This window comes from Palaemon carinicauda, chromosome 39 (assembly GCF_036898095.1).
Source record: "Palaemon carinicauda isolate YSFRI2023 chromosome 39, ASM3689809v2, whole genome shotgun sequence".
In the NCBI taxonomy this organism is placed as follows: Eukaryota; Metazoa; Arthropoda; class Malacostraca; order Decapoda; family Palaemonidae; genus Palaemon; species Palaemon carinicauda.
Window position 1 is genome coordinate 24147093 of NC_090763.1, and position 12992 is coordinate 24160084.

A 12992-nucleotide genomic window follows, 5' to 3' on the forward strand; every position below is an offset into this window, starting at 1 on the left:
CGCTCAGGAGCAGGCTTCCGCCTCCTTCGCCATTTGGAGGGCTGGTCAACTCCGGTAGGCTCGGGTTCGACCTTCTTCAATACCGGGACAAGCTTCCGGATCCTTACCATGAGTGGGGGTTCATGGTAATTTGCTAGGAGCCTTCTCTTCTTCGGCCTCAACATCTGGAGTATCTAGCCATGATATTGAGTCAACAGCCTTACCACGTTGGAAACCCCGCTTCTCGTCTGTCCAGCGAGGTTAAGCAACGTCGGGTCTGGTCGGTACTTGGATGGGTGACCGCCTGGGGACGCCAGATTCTGTTGCCGCCTCCTCCGAGCCTTCCCTTCAGTTGACTGTGGCAAGGCTGAGGAGAGTCGCAGTACCTGTTTTCAGTCAGGCAGAGCTTTCGGCCCTACCTTGGAACGTTTCCTAGGTCTCTTTTCCTAATTGACCCGTCTAAAGTTCCGAATGGTCGCCTCAGGATAAGTTCCCTGTGGGGCGGCCCAAGTTCCGGTGGTTTCAAAGCAACGATTAACCGGACTTTCTGGCCCCTATGGGACCAGCGGAACGATTAGACCTGCAATGGGTGTTGACCTATGGAACCTCTTGATGGGAGTGGATATTCTCGTCCTTTCCCCACATTTTTGGTGCTGTTCCCGGACTCGTCAAAGAAAAGGGGGGGGGGGGGGGGGGGCATGTTCCGGTCCAGGCCTATGGTCAGGACCTGAAGGATACCTCTTCATCATTCAGGCAGGCTTAGGGGCCGTAGTCTGGCCCCTCTACAGATCCTACAGCCCCTGCCGAGTCGCTCCGTGCGCAGCGACTTCATGGTACTGGCGTGTTCTAACCAGCAAGGGACGCATTTTCATACCTTCGCATCTTGCAGTAGAGATACTGAGATGATTTGAGATCCTCTCAATACCACCATCGGCTCGCTCATTCCGGGCAGAGGAATGTTCTCTCCGACTATCTGAGCAGAGCCTCGTAGAGAGAGTGTACCTGGGGGTCTTTGGCCTTGAGTAACCAGCAAGTCCTGGCCTGGGGGACCTGATTGCGACAGCTTGGAACCTCAAGCGTCCGCTGTTCTTCCCCCAGTCTCAGACCCCGAGACTCTTTGGCAAGATGAATTCCGGTGATGGTGGGACAACATCGACGCCTGCGTCTTCCCTCCTTTGTTGTCTGTTGAGAATGGGTCTCAACAAGACCAGGTTGTCTGTCAACCTTTCAATGGCCCTGAGAGCTCCACTGGGACTATACGCAGAACGGTTTCCGGACCCTCTGCTTCCCCTGACGGAACTCCCGGGAGAGCTTCTCCCACGGCACAGGCTACTCAAACAACCACACTGCAACATCTTTCACGAGCCGGGGCGTCGCTTCGGCCTCATGCCTGGAGACACTACGCCTCCTCCTCAAGAAGAGACAACCTGCTACAGTCGCGGGGCGGAGGTCACGTCATCTGCGATAGTCATCCGCAGGGGTCTTCCAGGCGAAGTGGAGAGTCTTCTGTGGTTGGTGTCATGGGAGATATACCTCTTCCCTTGAGGCCTCTTCTCCAGCAATAACGAACTTATTGCTTTTCGGCGGGAGGAAACTCCTTTCCGCTCTCGGCAATGAAGCCTGTCGCTCAGCCTTTCCCTGACCTTCAGGCTTAAAGGAATAACTTTTTCCTTCCCGCTGGACCTTTCCTCGCTCATGCGAAGCTGCGAACGTCCCTGCCCTAGTCGGAGTGAGACCTCCAACATGGAGCAGGGCTCGGACTTTTTAGTCCCTTAAGAGATCTTCTCAAGACCCTTTACGTCAGGCCTCTGATCGTATTCCGTCTTGGGACTCCTGCTCACTCTGGCCGCGGCCAGTGTGTAAGCAATCTTGTTGGTCTCGTACGACTCCGCCCTTTCTAAGGAATGGGGGAAGGCAACATTCAGGTTCGCTCCTGAGTTGTTGGCTAGACTCAGAATCTTGGGGACCCGGCCCTTCGGTCCAATTCCTTCAAGATTTCGAGTCACCATTCTGTATCTGATGACCCAAAACCTCCTCCTCCTTGCCAGTAAAGGAATCGAGGGGTTATCTTTGGGAACAGCTGCAGTTTGTCCTCAGGTGCAGCCGGGTTGGGAGCATGAGAAGGACAGGGGAGAGTCACTAGTATACCTCTTCAGCTCGGACTCAAGGACATTCATCTCGACCTGAATCCAGACCCTCCCCCGTCATGTCGCCCTACAGCACGATGTCGGATACATCGCAACGTCCCTCGCCTTCGAGTAATACTACTCTGTGACGCAGGTGCTACAAGCTGGAGTCTGGAAGCGTCTAATGACCTTCGCAGCCTGCTTCCTGCAGGGCGTGACCCACAGGAGTATCGATACGTTTCTATCGCTCTGTGGTGGCTACACAACAGCTGGTCTAACCTCAGGCTCCTTTTTGGACAGGTAGCAGAAGGTTGAGGGCATTGTTATCAGGTTTTAGTCTGCATGAACGAAAGAAGTATGTCTGGCCCTTACTTCTTTCTTCATCATCCCCTCTACTGGGAAGCAGCATCCTGGTCTCTGCATAGCTGACCTCAAACCTCTGCAGGTAAACCATGCTTCCTTATGTTCCGAGTATTGAGTCAATACTGTCGCGTCCCCCATACCCTGACGAGGTGGTATTGGGAACGTCCTAACCCAGAGTTCCTTCTGGAACTCCAGGTCAACTGCCTAGGACGGGTCACACTTCTTCCTTCACACACAAGCTTATGTAGGCCACACGGTTCCTTGCGGAGCAAGGAACTTGTGAGGTGCAGGGACTCCTTTTCTCGAGTGCGACTCACTCGGATTTTGAGTCTCCGGGTAAAGCCAAAGCCAGTATGGCTGGGGACTTTCCACCCTTCCTAAGGGGTAAGTCACCCAATGTAAATAGCGTGGTTTGTATTTCGGTTACGGAACAAATGACAAATTCGAAGATAATTTGTATTTTTCCTAACCATACAAACCTTAGCTATTTACATATATTTGCCCGCCAGCCCTGTCCCCCAAGACAAGTCCTACCTCTAAGTGAAAGTGAAGCAATTCATCGGTGTGTGAGAGAGGGAGGGGTAGCTAGCTACCACTCCCCTACCCCCCTGCTAACTAGCGCGGGGGTAATACACCCTCGTTAAATTCTAATGGCTCGCCATTTCAGCTACGCTAAAAGGTAAACCCAATGTAAATAGCTAAGGTTTGTATGGGTAGGAAAAATACAAATTATCTTCGAATTTGTCATGTTTAACTTTATAGAACTTAGGTTTGTGTAACTATGATAAATGCAAATTAACGGTACTTTAGAATTTAGTTGCTCTTAGCATGTACAATCCTTTAGCCCTTTTAAAAAGGAGACTGTTATTGGTGGGGGGAAGTCCCCTCACAACCAAACTGATTGGTTCTTTTTCTTCCGTTGAATATGTCAGTCTCCCTGGTGATGTATGGGAGCAAGGGAAACGATTCCAGTAACCCACTATCTGCCTCTCATAGGGATGAGTAGGCTTATATGGATTGGCTTGTACTTTGTATGTACTTGAAACTACTCGGTCAGTGAAGGCATAACTCTCCCATAAAGGGGAGACACAGTCCAGAATGAATGGTTTTAGTATTCATTCCACCATCATCTCATTAAAGGAGGATGGGGTAGAAATACTTCTTACTGATCTAGTGCATGGTGCAAGTTATGGGGCATGAAGTTGAATCCTAACAAAACTCAAAGTATGATTGTATGTAGGTTAAGGACAGTGGCTCCTCAACATCCGGTTCTCAGCTTTGAAAAACATGTCAGGTCTGTGTCTTCAATTGTAAAAAAAAAAATTGGCTTATTGAGATTTTTTAAGATTTTCAATGAGCAATCTATTCTGAAGTGTTTTAATTCTTTTATTCTACCTTTTTCGAGTATTGTTCTCCTGTCTGGTCTTCAGCTGCTGATTCACGTCTTAGTTTGATGGACAGGAACTTACTGTCTGTTAAGTTTCTTATTCCTGATCTAGATATTAATCTCTGGCACTGTTGATTAATTAGTTCGTTATGCAAGTTGCATAAGATTTTTCATAATTCTGATCATCCTTTACATTCAGATCTTCCTGGACAGTTCCATCCTGTTTGTAATACCAGGCATGCAGTTAATTCTAATAGTCAGGCCTTCTCCACCATAAGGCTCAATGCTACACAGTATTCTAGAAGTTTTATTACCGCTGTGACTAAGTTGTGGAATGATCTTCCTAATCAGGTTGTTGAATCGGCAGAACTTCAAAAGTTCAAACTTTCATCAAATGTTTTTATGTTGAACAGGCTAACATAAATCTTTTCATAGTTTATATATGAAATATCTGTTTTGATGTTACTGTTTTTAGAATATTTTTTTTGATTTGTTCATTATTTCTCATATTTATCTATTTCCTTATTTCCTTTCCTCACCGGGTTATTTTTCCGTGTTGGAGCCCTAGGGCTTATAGCATCTGGCTTTTCCAGTTAGGGATGTAGTTTAAGTTAGTAATAATAATAATAGTGTAATAGGAATGGTGCTCAGAAGTATAGCTTACCAGCATTAATATCGGGTACAACCGCTTTAACCCCAAGTGAAGGGAAAGAAAGAATGGCCAGGCTGTCTACCTTTCATCAAGACTCTCACATTGACATGTTACCTTAGACAGGATGCTTTCTGTCTTGAATGGGTTCTAGGCGGTTACACAACTACTCGAGCAGCCACTACAGGCAGGGCCGGATTAAGAAGTCTCCGGGCCCTAGGCTATTCAGGTTGGCGGGGCCCCTTTGAGTTACGGGTAAGCGAAGCAACCCCTTCCAGTTTGGGGGTGGGGTGGGGGGTGTCGGTGTGAGCCTGTTTAAGGTCTAATTAAATACATTCTGGCTATTTAGATTAAATTTAATAGGGAAAGTACATCAAGGCAACCAAAACCATTTACCAACAGCCATTATAACTATCTTGTTAAATCATGCATTCTAAAGAGAATAAGCTCAAGACAGCATAGTATTACTAGATTAGGCTATTAAAGTGGTGACATGATTTACCTACTATATTCAGCATAACCACTACAGCAGTATCATTACCTTTATATATCACTGACCATTATTGTTATCATTGCATCATGCATAAGACTATCAAATCATATAAACTCAAGAAAGTAAAGAATTGTTAGATAAAGTAATGACTTATAACCCTATACCTATTACATTCAACACAGCCACTGTTATCATTCCGTTTATATCACATTTTGCCATTAAGCCTATAATAATCAGTAAATCATTCATATCAAAAATAGAAACTCAAAGTACAGTATTTCTAGATAATTAAATCTTTGCCATCTTATACCCATCTCCTTTAACATAATAATTCCATTTTCATTATTATTTACCATTACGCTTATCTAATTATATGTTTAAAGAAAAGAAACAGAAGAATCCTAGGTTACTAAAGCAATAGCATCATACACACCTTTCGTATTTAACATAACCTCTACAGTCCCTTTTTGTGATTATCATCAAATCATGCATGTACATATATCAACTTCACAGGCACTTCTTAAATAAATTTCTTTCTGCATTTCATATTGGCAAAATCATCAATTATACTCTGAAAATCAATATTTCTTGTTAGATCAGACTCAATGGTCAACAAGGCTAGGTTACACAATTTGTCTTGGCTCATTGTTGAACGGAGCTGGTTTTTCACTCTTTTCAAAACAGAAAATGAACGTTCTCCTTCACAGTTAGTAGCTGGAATTGTTAGGTAAAGGCAATACACTATGTCAACATTAGGGAAGGTTTCTGAGATACCTGCATTTCTTAAATGTTTCAAAGCAGCTGAGGGCGCACATTTTTCAGGTGGAGCTTTAATCTGATTCATATACCCAGAAAAATGAACTATTTCTTCAACAAATGTGTCCTGAACATCTGCTGAAAGGAGTTGTTGCAACTTTAAAGCAGCTTCTCTCAATTCTGCATCTGGCATAGTAGTAATTTTGAACAGAAATCCAAACTTGTCATTGAGATTCTGGTAGATTTCTTTTCTTTTCACCAATTCTGTAATCAGAACCCCTTGGATCGCGGGGCCCCCAAATGCGCGGAGCCCTAGGCAAATGCCTAGTTTGCCTATGCGGTAATTCGGCCCTGACTACAGGATGTAGAACAGGTGTTGAAGGACTTTGTAGGGATACAGTACTGTACTCCCTTAAAACTTGGAGGAGGGTTTTTGGCACTTCCAAGCTCGTCCCCTCATCACCTTTCTGACAGCGAGATTCCTTCCAAAGGCCAAGGTTGGACTAATACCCCTTACTTCATGAGCTCTGGTGCCTTGATTCCCTCAACAGTCGGGGATATGTTCTATTGACCATTTCATGATGCCATAAAGAGACTGTGTTTTCCAACACCTGAATCTTGTTTCTGCTAGTGCTAAGGAAGTCGTAGAGAACGGCACCTTGTAGTAACGGGGGATATTGAGGAAGGAGAAGACTAATTGGTAAGGGACCTCTGGTAGTGGTTTTTAACGCGCCCCAGTTATTATACCGACACCCTATAAGGGTGAGCAAGCTGGGTATATTCCTGGCATTCCATGCAACTTTTTTCTCTGGTATATTTAGCAGTATTTATACCTTAGAAATGGTGCTATAAGGAGCATTTCACGGAGTGACACAGGTTGAGCCCAGAAATTAACTTTACTGAACTTACCTTGATTTTTTAAAACCTTTTATTATCTACTTTTTTACTTGACTTTTTTTTACTGTTTGTGGATTGTACGTATCGTCAATATACTCTGCTCGTAAAGGTGTGCCAACTCACTTGGACGCTACGCTCGTGTTTCATAACAATTTCATGCTTCACTTGTATCATCATCAAGCATTTTTTCTTTTCACTGCCAACATTACCATTCGCTTTCTTAAAACCCATCACTTATTATGAAGGATGTGCACAAATATACTGTTAAGATAATATAAATAATGCAAAGACAACATGGGAGATGTGTACTGAAATCGTTGATCACGGTTAATGAACGAGTGATGCGGGCATTGAGCACTCCCAAGCGCTTGGTCACCTAGCGTTAGTATCTGTAAGCGCACTTGTATCTCAATGTAAAATATTGCTTGGAGGCTGGCTTGTATCCTGCAATGGTTGTATGTCAAGGTATTACTGCAATATTGGTTCCCTAGGGTCAGTGAACTCTAGCTCCTTTAACCAACTAACCACTGCCTACATGCACTCAATGAACATCACACTACATTGTTTTCATATACTGTAGTTCACTAAATGTACTGCAGATTTTATTACAGTAATTATACAATAAAATACTGTATATCCTTTCATTACTAAACTCTTAAATAATCTGCAACACATGAATAAACTACAAACTTTCATTCTATACTCTTCACAATACCAAATCCTTAAAATTCAATTACTGTATTCAGTTCTATTAGGAAGTGTGTTACATATAATTTATTTAATGTTTAACTTTTACTTTAATAAGATTTTCCTCTACCCTCTCATTACATTGAATTTTAATTTATTTGTATGCGGATACAGATTTCTAAGTCATTTTTAAATGGGTTTACTCTTAGGTTAATTTTTTTATGACCAGACAAAAACATAAATGGGTTCGATTAATAACTATAATAGTTTACTTAGCAACTCCACTGCTACGCATTGTTACGTACTGCTGTGATGCAAGCTTTATCTTCTCCTGGTTGTCCCATAGTGAAGAGGTGTCCACCTTCTGTTCTAGATCACAACTACATGCCACACTCAATTACCCTTATATTGTAGTGCTTTTGTTTTCACTTTTCATTGATGTCTAGTGTTTCTAGTGTCATGTGGACTTTTCTCGGCCGTGATGGTCGCACTTGTAGCACCTTCACGAGTCGGGTTGAAGTCAATCCACATCTTCCCTACCCCTAATGCCGTAGCAAGCTATATTTTATAGAATCTCCATGTGAGTATTGTAGGGATTACTATCCTCCCAAGGGAGAAATATCGTTCCCATCGCAAAAAACTAGTCAAAAAGGATGTTTCCCCCTCTTTATCTTCTTTTGGTGACAGTAAAAAACACAAGTTCTTATTCCGCATTCTGCTCCTTTGTTTCCTGAACCCTCATGGACTCGGTTACTATGGACGACAGCCACGATTTACCATTGCTTATTGATAATAATTTTGTGAATGTGTTATCGCCCCATAGGCCGAGTGATCACGAGTCACACTCAGACTGATACCCTGGCTCTGGCCACTGCACTTAAGATGTGGGATCTAGTCCCATTGTCCTTGGTGCCTTATTATTTTGGTTTGCACAGATCTCCTTTGTCTTCCACTAGCATGGTGAGCCATTTATGGCAGAGTTTCTGCAGGATGACTTTTCAGCTCTGGAGGCATCGCCCATGAAAGCATCGAAAGTCTTTCCTCGTTCCCAGGCACTAACGACAGACTTAATACGAGACTGCCATTTCCTTGCGTTCAAGGACAGCCCTGTTGGAAGATCCATAACTTTCTCCCACTAGTTCTTATGAGCCTGGTTTGCCTTGTATGCCCAGTGTCCTTGGCATTGCTTTAATCCTAAGAATTCTCGGGGCTCATCCCAGAATTTCCTTACAACTTTTGTTGATGTTGTTTGGACCACTTCGATGGTGTTCACAACTACGCCTTAGGTTAAACCAAACTGTCTAAGTGTTGTTGCATCTTCTCCTGAGCAAGCTGCTCTGAGAGTTAATGTAATAACTATAACAGACAGCCCTTCATATATGCATGTTCTTTCTTTGCGAATTTGCGACACAGAACCATATAACCTATTGAATAAAAAATCACATAATTACAGGTTCACAAGAAGTAATCTTGCTGTGTGATGATTTCTAACAGCCCGCGCTTCTTTACACCGGGTTCTCTTTGTGTTACTTCCTCTCCTCTCAGCATAACACCACATCTCATGCTGACTCGGCCTCAGTCTTGCATTGTCTCTCCTCACATGTGCATCTCCCACTTCGGACCTCTTTGAGCAGAATCACGTTTTCGTGTAAAAAAAAGTAATCTATTTGTATATAGTACTACATACAGTACTCCCGTACAGTGTTTTTATTTACCAGGTAAAGTACTGGAAATATGTGATCACTACAACACTGCGCAGGCTTCAAGACTACGTAGAATTTCTTAAAAAATTGTTTAGGGTCCTTGTATAAAATATGTAGGCTACACTTAGTCAACCTTAAATACAGTATCATTGTATACATATTCAATAAGGTATTACAGTAATGTATAGTTTTGTTTATTAACTATAATGTACTGTATGTAGATTACTACTTTATTCTACAATATGTAAATGTAGGCTAAGTGTGCAGTGATTTATCAAACAGTGCGAATCGTTCAAATGATAACAGTTAAGATGTACTCTACTGTAGTGATAGGACTGTTCATATATTACAGTAATGCTGTATACGTTACAGTATCAGTGAGTGTTATATTATATAGAAACAAAAGTGTTTTGTTGATATAAGTTCCCTAATGACTAGTGTTTTTTACTGTACTGTAGCCTTACCGTGTATAGTATGTAGTGTACACATGTACTATACACTTATTTAAATGTGTTCATGCATTTACAAAATACTTATACTGTGCTAGAAATCAAGTAAAAACCATATTAGGCAGTACTTACTGTGTTAGTCAACTGCATGTAGGCAATGGGCAGTGATTTGGTAGGGTTAGGAGTTATAACACCCCATAGCAGTAAGTATTCGCAGATTCTTGGTCTTCACCCGTCTCTGTTACCCAACCCCCAGAATAAGGAAGGCTGACTGTACTTCTCGTATGTTAATTCTGCACATGTTAGCAACAAGTACTACAGGTCCGTCACGTACGCAGGCTAACATGCCTCCATTCCTGTGCTTGCTGATGTCTCCAAACATCTCCCCATCCCATTGCGTGCATGTATTCCTTCACGCAATGGCTGTTAAGCCATTTCATATCACAGAGATTTACGCCCTGACCGTGCTATCACTGCCCAACCACCTACACAAATGGAACAAATTCTTCAACTGAAAGTGACTATCAGGTAGCTTCTACCTCTAAACCTCAATTATTATTATCATTATTTGCTAAGCTACAACCCTAGTTGGAAAAGCAGTATGCTATAAGGCCCAAGGGCTCCAACAGGGAAAATAGCACATTGAGGAAAGGAAACAAGGAAAAATAAAAATTGACGAGTATCAACATTAAAATAAATATCTCCCATATAAACTATTAAAAACTTTAACAAAACAACAAGAAGAGAAACAAGACAGAACAGCATGCCAGAGTGTACCCTCAAGCAAGAGAACTTTAATCCAAGACAGTGGAAGACCATGGTACAGAGGCTGTGGCACTACCCAAGACTAGAGAACAATGGTTTGATTTTGGAGTGACCTTCTCCTGGCAGAGCTGCTGACCATAGCTAAGAGTCTCTTCTACCCTTAAGAGGAAAGTGGCCACTGAACAATTACAGTGCAGTAACCCCTTGAGTGAAGAAGAATTGTTTGGTAATCTCAGTGTTGTCAGGTGTATGAGGGCAGAAGAGAATGTGCAAAGAATAGGCCAGACTATTTGCTGTGTGTGTGTGTGTGTAGGCAAAGGGAAAATGAACCATAACCAGAGAGAAGGATCCGATGTAGTACAGTCTGGCCAGTCAAAAGACCCCATAACTCCTAAGTATCCAAGAACCATTCGTTTTAACTATGACAAACCTGTCATTTTACCACAACGTATGCAAACAAGCACCTTGCCTACTGTTCATAATGCTTCACAGCTTACACATTCTACAGAATGTGAAAGACCTTACTTTCCAGGTTCAGGATAAGAAAAGGGCGCTGAAGCCTTTGCCCACTTTTCTTCGACTGGTAGCCCCATCCACTTCCAACGAAGTTTCTTGTAGAAGGCACATTAAGTGACCTTCCTCGGAGAAATCGTACTCATTTCACAGGTCGAGCTCAGAAAAATAGTTCCCTATTACTCCCTCAGACTGTTAAGTGGGGTTTACACGGGCGAGCAGCTCGTCGAGCCTGGCTCGACAACCCTGTGTTTGAATTGATGTTCGAGCGTGTAAACGGGTTATTTGGTTGTCGAGCGCGCTCTTCGAGCGGCTCGATGAAAGTCAGGCTCATCTTGACTTTTGTGGGCGGAGCTACATTGTTTGACGAACGGTGTGAACGGGTGTCGAGCATCAAACCTTAGTTGTTATTCAAACCTGCTAGAGGAAACATCATCAAAGAAATGAATAATGGCTGCCATTAATGAAAGCAAGAATGAGAAGGAAGTCGTACTTGATTTTCATACATGCATATCGGGCTCATCCAGCTTTATGGAAAGTTAAATCAAAAGACTATTCCAATAAAGTAGCCAGAAACAAGGGAATAGCGGACACTCAGTCTTTTATGTGGAGTTATGGCCTTCCTCATAGTTGTATCTTCATAAGTAATAAAAGGGCTGACACGATTCAGTAGATCAATGTACGTGTCTTCATCCATACGCAAATAATTGCGCCAGTCATCTGGCTCTAATTTTAAAGCAACAAGCAAGTTGGTATATGAAAATTTCTCTCTTTTGATCTTTTTTTTTTCCTTCTTAGTGCCACTGCTAAAGCAATGGCTATCAAATCGTCCTGGTCGAGAGACATGTTGACGTTGTTTTAGCACGAGGCACACTGAGGCTCGATGTACTGTCTGAAAGCTCTTCGAGCCTTCTACAAGTAGGTTCGACAACCGGGCTCAGCGAGCTGCTCGGCCGTGTAAACCCCGCTTTAGATCTAGAATCTTCCTCCATCCCTCTTCTCTCCATTCTCTCAATATTGCTAAAGATAGTAAGGATGTTCAAGGAAGAGTAAGATCTTGTGCTACTCCTAAAGTTGGACAACATTTTATCCCTAAGCAAGAACCAAACCAGAAAGAACATGACAAAATTACAATTGATAATTCGCCGAACCCAGTTACGCTTGCAGGCTCCTGCTTTGCCAATGTGCCGTCCCCCTCGAAGTGCCGATGTTTGGGTCTGAAGCGACACACTTCCTGAGAATTTTTAGTCTTATCTGTCCCTTGGATGATTTAGACGAGCCTCCTCGCATCCAGGTATCTAATCGATGCTGTGTCATTGACACGGTCTTTCCGCAAAGAATGCAAAACGTAGGTTTGATGTGGCATTTTCAAACCAGACTCTTGATACACTAGCCATGTTTAATGCACAAATTTTCAGCACCATGAAAACTCTTTCCAATTACCACAAATCTTTCATTTTACCCTAATATATTCCAACATATATACAATACAATAACAACAATGTATACTGTACTACTGTATGTTCAATCCATAAATCTATCAACTCAAAAAAATATTTTGAACAATGTCACAAAAATTAGTAACACCATCTACTTAGGCAATAAGTCTGTATAAAAGTGCAGCAGTGTCATCTATCACTGATTAAAAGTCAATTCCCAAAGTATCATGGACAAAGAAAAAAGAATTTTATATATGTGGTTCTATGGAATAAGGAGCATCTTTAATCATTGAAGAATCTTATGTTTACCTGGTCACAAAGATCATAGCATAATCTTTATATGAACTAAGCCTTCTGTAAATAAGTTTTGGAAAAAAAATGATTCTTTTCATACAAAACAACATTTTAAGTATTTTCAGAGATTCATGATAAATGATAAATATAAATACTGTAATGGTATTAGGTGCTTAAACAATATTAATCACAGGTTAAGGAATCAAACCCATGGAACCAAGATTTCCTGAATCCGTTGGTGACTATATGAAACTGGTACTAAATTACATCTATTGAAAAGGATAAAACAATTAACTTATCTGGAGAGGTAGCTGTACTATTTAAATGCACTCGTCAAACATTTCTTTCAGTTGACCTAACATTTTTTTAATGGAATTCTTACACCTTTGATGTAAATTGAACATCAATAACTTATGGAATTCAAAACTTCATAAGAGCTCTTTAAACCTTATAACATGAAAGTTAGAATAAAAAGGGTAATTCAAACAACAC

The 12992-nt window shown here is 42.0% G+C and overlaps 1 pseudogene; it reads left to right on the forward strand.

Annotated features, from left to right (window-relative positions):
* Positions 1-189: 189 nt before the first annotated feature.
* On the forward strand, positions 190-308 carry LOC137631503 (5S ribosomal RNA; annotated as a pseudogene).
* The last annotated feature ends 12684 nt before the right edge of the window (positions 309-12992 follow it).